Below are 11,582 nucleotides of genomic sequence, written 5' to 3'. Positions count from 1 at the left end.
GGCTTCATCCGATGGATTAATGGACACACTTCTGTCAATGGAAGGCAACTGAGGCTTAGATGGGGGCAGCAGCAGAAGCCTTCTTTCCGTTGGTTGAATCCCTCCAGGTGAGCAGCCACTAGTCTGGTCCACGTGAGGCTGGATCCAGCGCACACACAGAACTCCTGGCGTCGGACTTTACTGGCCACAGGCCGGTGGGAGAGCAGCTGGATACTGGAGGGAGGGCTGATGTAAACTGCTGAGTAGAGGGGTGGCTTTAAAGTGAGACAGCTGTGGGCAGGAGTGCCAGCCCCACTGCCTGCCAGCTGAGGGACCTAGTAAAGGTCGCTCTACTTCCTCTCTGAACCTCTGCTTTCTCCGCTGGAAAGGGACAGTCGCACCCCTCTCAGGTTTATTGGAGAATTAGATCAGATTGGACGAGACAGTGCGTGTGGAGGACAAAATACTGACCCTGGCACAGAGAAGGTACAAGAATAGCTTTGTTAACTGATAAAACAGACCCTCTGTTTGAATAGGGTTTGGCTGACAGAGTAATAAAGAAAAAAAAGGACTTGGAGTGTAGGAACTAGGTTATCACTAGATGTTTCCAGAATGGGTGTCCCCAGGTGAGAAGAAAAAGCAGGTTTAAATCAGACTGGCATTGATAGCAGAAGGCAGGCCAACGGGTGGTCTTAATATTATTCCTGTGTGAGCCAGCATGTGGTGTGGGTTTTAATTTAAAGCAAGCATTTAGTGAGTTGATAAACGGGAATGCACACCTCCTGCCCTCCCACACCTCGAGCCCCAAAAGAACAATTATCCTGGAGAGGAGATGAAAGAAACATATGGAAATGAATCCTAATAATGTGGAGATTGCGGCGGCACCTGCTTTCCCGGGCTGGCTTTGGTGGGTGGGCCAAGACTGTGTACTCGCCAGCAGGTAACCAAGGTCACTGAGGCCTCCTTCCCTGGTCCACTCCAATGGTTCGGTCCGCACGGTGGCATGGAGATGGGCAGAAAACCTTCTGATCTTCCCTTAACCGTGTGGTCTGAGGCACACCCTCCACTGGAGTGGTCCCGGCAGCGTTTTGCATGGGTTGTCCTCTGGTGGTTTGGCTGTGTGTTTCGTTGCCTTCTCCCAAAGGCGGCCACACAGTGGACACATAGGAGGCCAACCAGTCTCTGTCTAAGGTCCCCAGACCCAGCTGGGAAGGTAGTCATGAGGATTCTGAGATGCAGTTCATGGCAATCCCTTTCAAGCTAGTCGGGCAGAAGAGGGCTTCATTGATGTGTGGGATTGACCTACAGGAAAAGCAGGGCAGCGGGCTCCCAGGCACCATCTCCAAGAGGAGCCTTGTTGTGTCTCCTCTCATCAAGTGTTAGTCTCTGAGATCGGTTTCCTTTATAAGACTGAGTGCCCTGACGCCCATAACTCCCACCCATAGATTTCCAGCCTTTGTCTCAAATGGAAATCCCTGGGGAGAGCTCCATTGGTCCAAATTCAGTAATATGCCAGTGCTGCCCTGTGGCTGGGGTGGGTGCTGTGTTAGGTGATCTCCTCCATACCTCACTGGTGGGTAGGTGAGGGGGAGGGATAGTTCCCAAAAGAAGTGAGGGTGCTGTTACCCAAAAGAGGGGAGCTCTGGGCAGACAGATAGCACAGGTGTTACGCAATGAGGCCAACAGAGTTATAATGTCTCTTTTTTGAGTTATTTCTACTATTTGCTTAAAGCCTGCCAGGACGCTTGGGGTTCCAAACACACAGCGATTGCAGCATCAAACTAGATTGCTCTGCATCGCCCCAAAGGATGGGGAACACAGAGAACTACTGCAAACTGACTTGAACATGATGCTCATGCTGCCTGCTGTCATGAATGATGAAGTCCTTTCTTTCTGACCCAGGAGCCTGGTGTCTTCTGTTAGCATTCATGAAACGGTGACAGACTAATTTGTTAGCTTACACATAGGGCACAATTTCCGGTCATTCACGGTTCTTGATAGTATACATTGGAGGGCTGGAATGTTGACTCCACAAAATAATCTGGGCCCACTCTCTTTACCTTTCTGCTCCACCATCTTCAATGTCACTTCATGCTCCACAATAGCTGCTGAAGCTCCTGTCAGCACATCTATAATTCCAGCAGAAAAGAGGGGAGGGAAGTCATCACCTCCCAGCCCTCTTGGAATTCCTATATAACACCCACTGGCCATCACTTAATCATGTGGCCTTACCTACCTGCAAGGGAGACTGGGAAATGTCTTTATGCTCGGTGCAATGCTGCCCCGGCAGGACTTTGTTACTAAAGAAGGAGGAAAATGGATGTGCTGAGTGGCAACCAGCAATCTCAGTCCCATGTCCCACCTCCTGTCTGCCCTCCCTCGTCTGGTGGTGAGGACAGGAAGGAGTTCCTCATCCAAGTACAGTGCGCACTGAGAATAGCGGAGACAATGGTGAACAGGTGTACTACATGTGGAACAGAGTGTACAAAGGGAAATACCCTCCCACCACCCCCAAGGAACTCAAAAGATAATGGAAAAGATGGACATGTGGATTACTTATCACAAAGAATTGTGAAGAGTGGTGATGAGAGCTAGATAGAGATGATCCAGCCTAGGGAGCCAAGAGGGCACTAACAGGGGATAGCTACATTTATTGGGGTATCACGGTGGGCTTCCTGGAGGAGGTGATGCTTAATTTGAGTCTGGAAGGATGAAAAGAAGTTCACCAGACATGGGGTGGGGATAGGGCTACCAGATAAAATACACTTTAAAACTTAATTTTAGATAAAAACATAATTTAAGGAAAAGTATAACCCATATGATATTTGAAACACTTATATAAATTATTTGTTGTTTATCTTAAATTAAGATTTAACTAGCATACTGCATTTTTATTTGCTAAATCTGGTAACTCTATGTGGGGTCGGAGGCAGTCCAGGTGCGATGGGCTTGGCAGGCTGCAGTGAGTGAGAAGGTGTGAGGGATCGTGTGTGTCGGGGGATGGGGTGAGGCTGGGAAAGGAAGCAGGGCCAGTCACGGTCCAGCTAATAGGAATTGGGAGTGTATATTATGTAACCTTTATCCAAGCAATAACTGCATATCTACCAAGCACTTTGCTATTGACTCATTTAATCCTCACCTCATCACTCCAGCAGGGAGGTACACATGTTACTTCCATTTTACAGATGAGGACACTGAGAGGTTAAGTAATAGCCAGGAAGTGGTGGGGTGGGGAGTCTCACGCTGCTGTAAATCCAGCTGTTCCCCGTGGAGTTTCCATGGCGCTTGCTGTGTATGATGTCATTCACTCAGCCTCCTCTTCCCCTGCCTCCCTCTGACTAGGGCATCGTGGGCAGTGACGTTGCTGCCCTAACAGAGGAGAAAATGAGTGGAGGCCCAGGCAGCTTAAGCTCCTTAAACACATGGCCCTGGAACTCTCAGAGACCAGCTAGTCCAGGGTACCTGGGACCCTTACGGGTACTGAGGAGGGGTCTCTGAGGCCTTTTTTGGAGTGGAGAGGAGAGGGGGAGAAGGAGACAGAGGAGGGATGGGAGAGCCTTGCGACGGAGAGGCTGAAGTGGGAGGGGCTCCGACGAGAGCACCTCTGCTTTTATCCCCTGTGTATACTGGGCATCTGTGTGAGACTGTGCTTGGATGAAGAAAAATGGCTCAGTGGCTTTCAAAATAGATAACATGCTCGTAGCCCAGGGCCCTCCTTTTCTATCAGAGGAAACTGAGGCCCAGGAGGGGTCGAGTGGGGATGCTCTCCCTCAGGGCAGCAGGTGCAGCCTCAGGACCACCCTCCCAGCCCTACTCTCCCCGCGCCCCCTGGCTCGGTGCTGCTGAGGGGTAGTCAAGAGCTCCCTGGAGGGCATGCCCAGCACAGGCACGGAGAGCAGGCCTGGACTCCGGCCTGCCTACAGGGACCCCAGGGAGCCAGAGGCACCTGTGCCAGCCCAGGCCTCTGCTGGTACAAACCTTCTCTGCTGGGCATCCTCCCTTACCCTCTGCCCACTTGGCCCTACCCAGCCAGGTAATGGTCTTTGGGCCTTGATTTTGGGCCCAGCTGTGGCCGGTAGGACACAAGGGTTTACAGAGCTCGGCCTGGGTAGCCATGCCAGGGGCCTGGGGACCAGTTCATACCTGCTCCACGCCACCCCTGTGGTGGTGACTGGCTGGCTGGGACGGCCCATTGTTGTCTGGGAAATGTTTTGGAATCAGCCATTTAATGAGAACAAAAGGAATTAATTGGTGGTTTAGGCCTAATGAGACCGCTGTGCAAATTAACAGTCCTCATCAGCAGAAACAAACAGAGCCCTTAAATGAATTGCCGAAGAGCATTAAACTGAATAAGCTTTTGCTGGGATGATAAATAGCGGGTCAGAGGAGACCATCTGGCCCCTTCCCTCATCTTCCTTCCAGGGAGGCGGGAGCACCAGGGCGGGGCCCACAGGCAGCACACACACCACCGCACACACCGTACACACTGCACACACCACACTCACTGTCACATGCTCGCACACATGCTCCCTCTGCCCCATGTTCGCATATACCCTGTTACATGTGCATGCAACCATACTTGCACATGGTCACACACAATCAGTCACATGCACACACATCCAGCCGCATTCACATGTTTCATTCATATGCATTGCATTTGCACACATGCACAGCCATATAGACACATGCACATTCATATTCACAGACATTTGCACTCACATGTGTTTATTAGCAGACACATTCACTCTCATGTGCGCACACACACACACACACACACACACAGTCTCACACACACTAGCCTGCAGTTCCTCTGCGCAGGAGATTCAGGCGCCTAAGGCGGCATTTGTCTCTGAGGGGCTGGACAAGGCCACAGGGCACACACCAGGTGCCTTCTGCCTGGTCTCTAACAGGTGCCCCAGGTTGGGGACACTGTGGGCCTGCATGTGCTGAAGCTCCTGCCACCCCACAGCATACTCTGCTAGGTGGGAGGACAGAGAGAGACCCTGACCCTCAAGGTAGTAGTCCTCACCCAAAGGACAGTTCTTCCTCAGGCTGGGCACACAGGCCCCTATGAGGTGTCCCTCTCTCACCTGGCCTCACAGTCTCAGATGGGAAGGCCCAGGCCAGCAATAACTCAGAGGAGGGTCCCAGGCCCTCGGGTTCTGATGCACCCCAGTCGCATATCTAGAGCTGATGTTCTGGATGCCTTGTCCCACGTCTCCTATAGAACTCTGTCCACCACAGACAGTGGCTGCATTTGTTCAGCATTGAACATGCTGCCACAGCACAGTGTCTGGCTCCTGGGAGAAGCTTGCACACATTTGTTGGTTGAATGAGTGAAGCCAGATTCTTTCAAACAAGTATGTGATAATTAGCTCAGGCGAACGGTCTAGTGAAGCTGCGTGGAAGTCCCAGTGCTGCGTTCCCTGCATGAAGCATTCAAGTTAGACCCTCAGAAGTCCCTGTGTTCCCTCCCGGGGGTCTGCTCCTTCAGTGGGGTGTCTGGGTCTGAATCTTTTAGTGTCAGAGCCTTCCCCAAGGGAGCTCTGCCCTGGGAGAGCGCCGCTGCCCTCTCCCACGTACCTGCCATTCCAGGCCCCTGCTCGGCCGCAGTCACCTTGCTAAGGCACAGGATGCACTGGGCACAGAAACCTCTGGTAGCCCAGGATACGGTAAGCACCCAATCCTTCTTAGTGAGACAATGAACTTACTCCTCCTCTCACTTACTCATTTGACAAATATTTTTCAAAGTCTAGCTTTGTGCTAGGTATTGTGTCACACAGTAGTAACGATCTAAATGGGCCACATTTCCACTCTCAAGGAAATTACATGATGGAGAGAGAGAGAGAGAGAGAGAGAGAGAGAGAGAGAGAGAGAGAGAGAGAGAGAGAGAGGAGACAAGAAAAGTGTTAAATACCATGAATACATTGGTCAGGTTCAGAGCTAAAAGAACTAATGAAAGGAGCCATTTTAGGAAGGTGGTCAGGGAAGGCCTCCCTGGGGGGTGATGTCTAAGTGACACCTGAAGAATGAGGGTCAGCCATGCAGACTGTGGGCAGGAGGACACTCCTGGGGAGGCAGGCGGCATGTGCACGCGCCCTGAGGTTCGTGTGTGGCCAGAACCGGGAGGACACGGAAGAGCGGTACGAGGTAGGCTTAGCAATTCGGGCAGGCGAGTGCGCATCCAAATTGGCATTTGAATGAGCCAGTGAACTGCAGTTGTTAACCTACAAGAGAAAACCACAAGGATGCTCCACACACAACTTTAGAGATCCTCAACCACCTAAGGGTCACAGACACCCCTGGGTGCGCTGTGGGAAACAGAATGATGTGTAAAATGAGGCCCCTGCCCTCAGGCTGGTCAGCTGCTCTGGCATGGATGTGTGGCCTGCTGAGTGTGGCCTGAATCCGGCCCAGCTGAGAACTACAAAGACAAGCTGAGGCTCCTGGGCCTCTTTGCCACCAACAGCACAGACATTCGGGAGGAGGCCTGGCATGGTTGGGAAAACTTCCCAGGGAACATGGGACATAAACTGAGTGTGGGCAAATGGGCAACAGTTGTAGGTACCAGTGCCTTTCTGCTAGACACTGTACGCATCTCCAGCCTTCTCAACCCAACAGTAAGGTTCAGACCATTAGCCCATTTCATAGATGCAGAAACTGAGGTACAAAGAGGGAGTTAGAGCCACTGAGTCACATAGGTGGGACCTCACCCCAGCTCTGCCTGGCTGTTTCCATTCCCACTGAGAAAAAATAAAACTGAATGCCTAGGTCTGGTCAGGGGCCACATTATGACTAGGTCCCATTTCTCCATTAAAAATATTAAACATTATATTTTACTAGAGGCCCGGTGCACAAAAATTTGTGCACTCGGGGGGAAGGGGGGGTCCCTCAGCCCGGCCTGTGCCCTCTCGCAGTCTGGGACCCCTCGGGAGATAACGACCTGCTGGCTTAGGCCTGCTCCCAGGTGGCAGAGGGCAGGCCCAATCCCTAGGTGCAGCCCCTGGTCGGGCTCAGAGCAGGGCCAATTGGGGAGTTGGGTCGCCGCCCCTGTCATGCACAGAGCAGGGAAGATCGGGAGGTTGCGATGCCACCCTCAGTCACGCTCAGGATAGGGCTGATTGGGGGGTTGGGGCTCCGCCCCCTGTCACACTCAAGGCAGGGTCGATGGGGAGGTTGCAGCGCCACCTTCTGTCACTCACAGAGCAGGGCCCATCAGGGGGGTTGGGGCTCCATACCCTGTCACTCACAAGCAGGGTCGATCAGGGGGTTGGGGAGCTCCCCCCTGTCACGCACAGAACAGGGCCCATCAGGGAGTTGGGGAGCTCCCCCTGTCACGCACAGAGCAGGGCCCATCAGGGGGTTGGGGAGCTCCCCCCTGTCACTCACAGAGTAGGGCCAATAGGGGAGTTGGGGCACCGCCCCCTGTCACACTCAGGGCAGGGCCGATGGGGAGGTTATGGCTCTACCCCATCACACACAGAGCAGGGCCCGTTGGGGGGGGGGGGGGGTTGGGGCGCCGCACCCTGTCACACACAGAGCCACAGGGCGATCAGGGGGTTGGGGAGCTCCCCCCTATCAGGCACAGAGCAGGGTTGATCAGGGGGTTGGGGCACCTTCCCCTGTCATGAACAGAGCAGGGCTGATAGGGAGGTTGTGGCCCCACCCCCTGTCACACACAGAGCCACAGGGTGATCAGGGGGTTTGGGTGCTGCCCCCTGTCACGCTGATCCCGGTGCTGGGAGGCATATTACCCTTTTACTATATAGGATAGAGCCCTGGTGCACGTGTGGGGGCTGGCTGGTTTGCCCTGAAGAGTGTCCTGGATCAGGGTAGGGGTCCCCACTGGGGTGCCTGGCCAGCCTGGATGAGGGGCTGATGGCTGTTTGCAGCTGGTCACACACCCTTCAGGGTGGGGATCCCCACTGGGGTGCCTGGCCAGTCTTGATGAGGGGCTGAGGGCTGTTTTCAGGCTGGCGGGTGACTGAAGCTCCCAACCACTCCTTTTTTTCTTTTTTTTTTTTATTCTGGGCCAGCTTTAGCTCTGAGGCTCCAGCTCTTAGGCCTCTGCTGCTGAAAGCAGGTATCTGGTTTGTTTCGGTTCTATAATCGAAACAATGTATAACTCCAGCTCTGAGATCCCGGCTTGCTGAAAGCGAGTTTCTGGGGTTTTTTTTAGCTTCTATATTTGTTACAATGTTTCTTAAACTGCAGGCTCAGAGGCCGGCAGCGGCAGGCGGGGAACGTTGGAGTCCTTCGTCACTGAAGCAAGCAAGCCTCATGTTAGTTTCAAGCTGCCTGGCTGCCGGCCGCCATCTTGGCTGACAGTTAATTTGCATATCGCCCTGATTAGCCAATGGGAAGGGTAGCAGTTGTATGCTAATTACCATGTTTGTCTTTTATTAGATAGGATGACTGGGTTGGTATAAAGACAAATATATTTATTTTCTTCTTTTGATTTTAAAAGGATCTCCAACATTCTTGTGGGCTCCCAGAGCATCAGGCCACTGAGCCTAATGGAGGAGAAGCAGCCCACTGACCCCTGCAAGCTTCTCCAGATCCCTCAACCACCTCCCCAAACTCCAGGAGCTCACACCCACCCCTGCAAGGCCAGACTACGCCCTACAGAGAGATGCCAGGAGGGGAGCTTCAACTTGAGAGTCTCTGGAGTTGAGTGGTGAGGGCAGCTGGGCAAGTAAATTGCTGCCTGGGAAAGTACATCCATGCCGGTTCAGGGACAGAGCTTGCGTGTCTATTTTCCTGGAACCAGAGCTTGCATTCACCAGGGTGATAAACAGCTGGGCCTCCAGGAGTAAGGCCACCTCCATAATTTACGGTGCCAAAGAGGCCCCAGGAGCATCAGTTTCATGTTTGTTGTTTGTCTCAAGGCAGGCAAGGGCCATGCTTTAAAGATCAAGAAAAAAATGGCCCAGCCATTCTGCTGTGCCCTGGGGAATGAGGCCCAGGGATGGTGCAATTCCACGTTAGGGTGTCCCAATGTTCTGATCCTCCACCCTTGCCCGTGTCGGGCCCCACTTCCTGCTGCTCCCAGGGAGCTCCTGAAAGCACAGCTCTTTGGGGACGTCTCTCTATCTCAGACCTTCAATGGCTCCCCATCACCAGCAGAAGAAAAGCCACATGCCTCAGTTTGGTGTCCAGAGCTCTTGAGGGTAGGTCTCAGTTTACCTTTCTATGACACTTCCCCACAGACCTTTTCCTCAGCCGTCAAACCTTCTGTAGCTCCAATTCTTATTGACCCTATTGTTTCCCCCTCCTGGTATGCTCTTCTTCCTCCAGGAAGCCCTCCAAGAAGTTTCACTTATTAGAATTATTTTTCCTTTATCTTCCCCCACAACCTGTGTTTGAATCTCTGTTGCAACCCTTGGTGCAATCTGCTTGTAGCTACCTATGCTCACCTATCTCCTAGTGTGGGGACCCCTAAAGAATGGGGACCTGATTTTATTCATCCTTGTCTCTCAGGTAGGCTTAACACATTGCTCTGCACATGCAGAAAATGGCCACTGTTTGCGAAGTGAATTGAATTTCCAATGGGGAACTGCCTTCGTCTAGTTAGATTGTCTAGGGGTACAGAGCTGTATTCCAGGGTGAGAACTTTGAATAGAGGCAGACCACTTCCCCATTTCTAATTAGACAAAGCTTTGACCTTGACTCACGTCCCCTTTTGGCCTGGGAGAAGCTCAGGACACCAGGTTTGACAAATGCATCAGTCCAAGAATCCATAAATATTGATTCATTGTTTGCAGAGTAATTTAAATGTCAGTTATAAGCCCAAGGCAGATAAAGATCTGTATCAACAATAAAACTGGATGCAAGCCACCAAGCCGTGGGGAAGCAGCTTTGGGTTAAGACGGAAATGGAATGCACAGGCCTCGGGGAGGGAGGGCATTAGTGGGGGAGACTGATCAATGGCTCCGGGAGACTTGGCTGCCAGCAATGCTTGGGTCGGGAGGTGCTTGCTCATTACCATGTCTGCTATTTGTGGATGGAGGCAGTCCCCCATCTACCCATGTGTGCAACCATCCATCCATCATCCATGTATCCATTCATCCATCCACCCACCTATTGTGGAATTCGTTTCCTCAGTTATTCATAGGGCGATAGAGACAGATAAATGCACACACACCCAGAGACATGCACGCACAGAACAAAGATATACACTGACAAATACCACAGAAAAAAGATAAACAGACACAGAAGGAGAGAGAGATGGAGGCACAGACACTCATGGAGAAGGAAATACATGGAGAGACAGAGAGAAGGGCACTGGCGTAAACAAGCAGGGTTTGGGCACAACTGTGAGTTGGGAGCAGCAGGCTGGGCCCTGGTGAAACACGGACCTTGATTCTAACTCCAAGATGTAGTACAGTCCACAGTGGTGAGCTTCATGGCTTAGGAATTAGGTTGCAAGGACCAGACGGAGTTCAAGTTTCACCCTCCCTACATACTAGAGGTTTGTGATATTGAACCACTTAGTTAAACCTCTGAGCCTCAGTTCCTCATCTGTAAAATGGAGATCCTCATATAATGCACAAGGACCCTTACCTCACAGGTTTTGGGGAGTATGTATATTAAAGGCTTAGTACACCCCAAGTAGTTACAAATGCTGGGCTTCATCATTCTAAGTCAGAGTATTCCCCTAAACCAGCGGTTCTCAACCTGTGGGTCGCGACCCCTTTGGCGGTCGAACGACCCTTTCACAGGGGTCACCTAAGACCATCCTGCATATCAGATATTGACATGACGATTCATAACAGCAGCAACATTACAGCTATGAAGTAGCAACAAATATAATTTTATGGTTGGGTCACAACATGAGGAACTGTATTTAAAGGGCCAGAAGGTTGAGAACCACTGCGCAAGATACGACCTTAAGCAAATTGGTTCCTCCCTCTGCACCTGGGTTTTCCCACCTCTGAAGTGAGAAGGGGTAGCTTTGAGGGTTTCCCTGTCTCTGCCTTCTTACACCACCTTTTCTCCCCATTACCCTCCGCTGTGGTTCTTTGTGGCTGCTCCCGGGGAATGGCTTCTGTCCTTGGCAGAAGGTGCCCCTCCGTCTTGATGTCATGTAGCCACAGTCAGACCCAGTAAATGAATTGCTCCCCTCCTCTTGGCTGACTCCAGGAAGCAGCCAGCTGACAGCTCCCCAGAGGCGTGGATGGGAGGATGTCTGACTTTGGATAAACCGGAGGACTGCTTTGGATGTGGAACCGACCTGCCGCTGTTCCAGGTGGTGGCTGGTGGTCGGGAGCCGCTGCCTCACACACGGGTCTTGCTGCGGCTGGCAGGGATGGCAGCGGGCAGGCGCTCGGCGTGTTGCGTGGTGTCCCCACAGTCCACAGGAGGCCCCGGGCTCCACACGCCCCACCTTTTCCGAGGCTCTTGATAAGCATCCACTGACCTTTGAGGTCCAGCCTGGATACTTGCGTGTCTGGGAGCTCTCTACCTCTCCACTTTTGACCAGTCTTAGAGATTGGCTGTTTAGCTTGTTGATGCTGATAAACTGTGACAGTGATGATGTTCAGCCCGTACTTTGGTACAAAATGTGTTAAGAAGGTGATATGGCTTCAAAAGATTTTAAGTTC

Source organism: Myotis myotis, unplaced genomic scaffold (genome assembly GCF_014108235.1).
Source record: "Myotis myotis isolate mMyoMyo1 unplaced genomic scaffold, mMyoMyo1.p scaffold_m19_p_1, whole genome shotgun sequence".
In the NCBI taxonomy this organism is placed as follows: Eukaryota; Metazoa; Chordata; class Mammalia; order Chiroptera; family Vespertilionidae; genus Myotis; species Myotis myotis.
The sequence above is the reverse complement of the archived record's forward strand: the minus strand, read 5'-3'. Positions refer to the sequence as shown.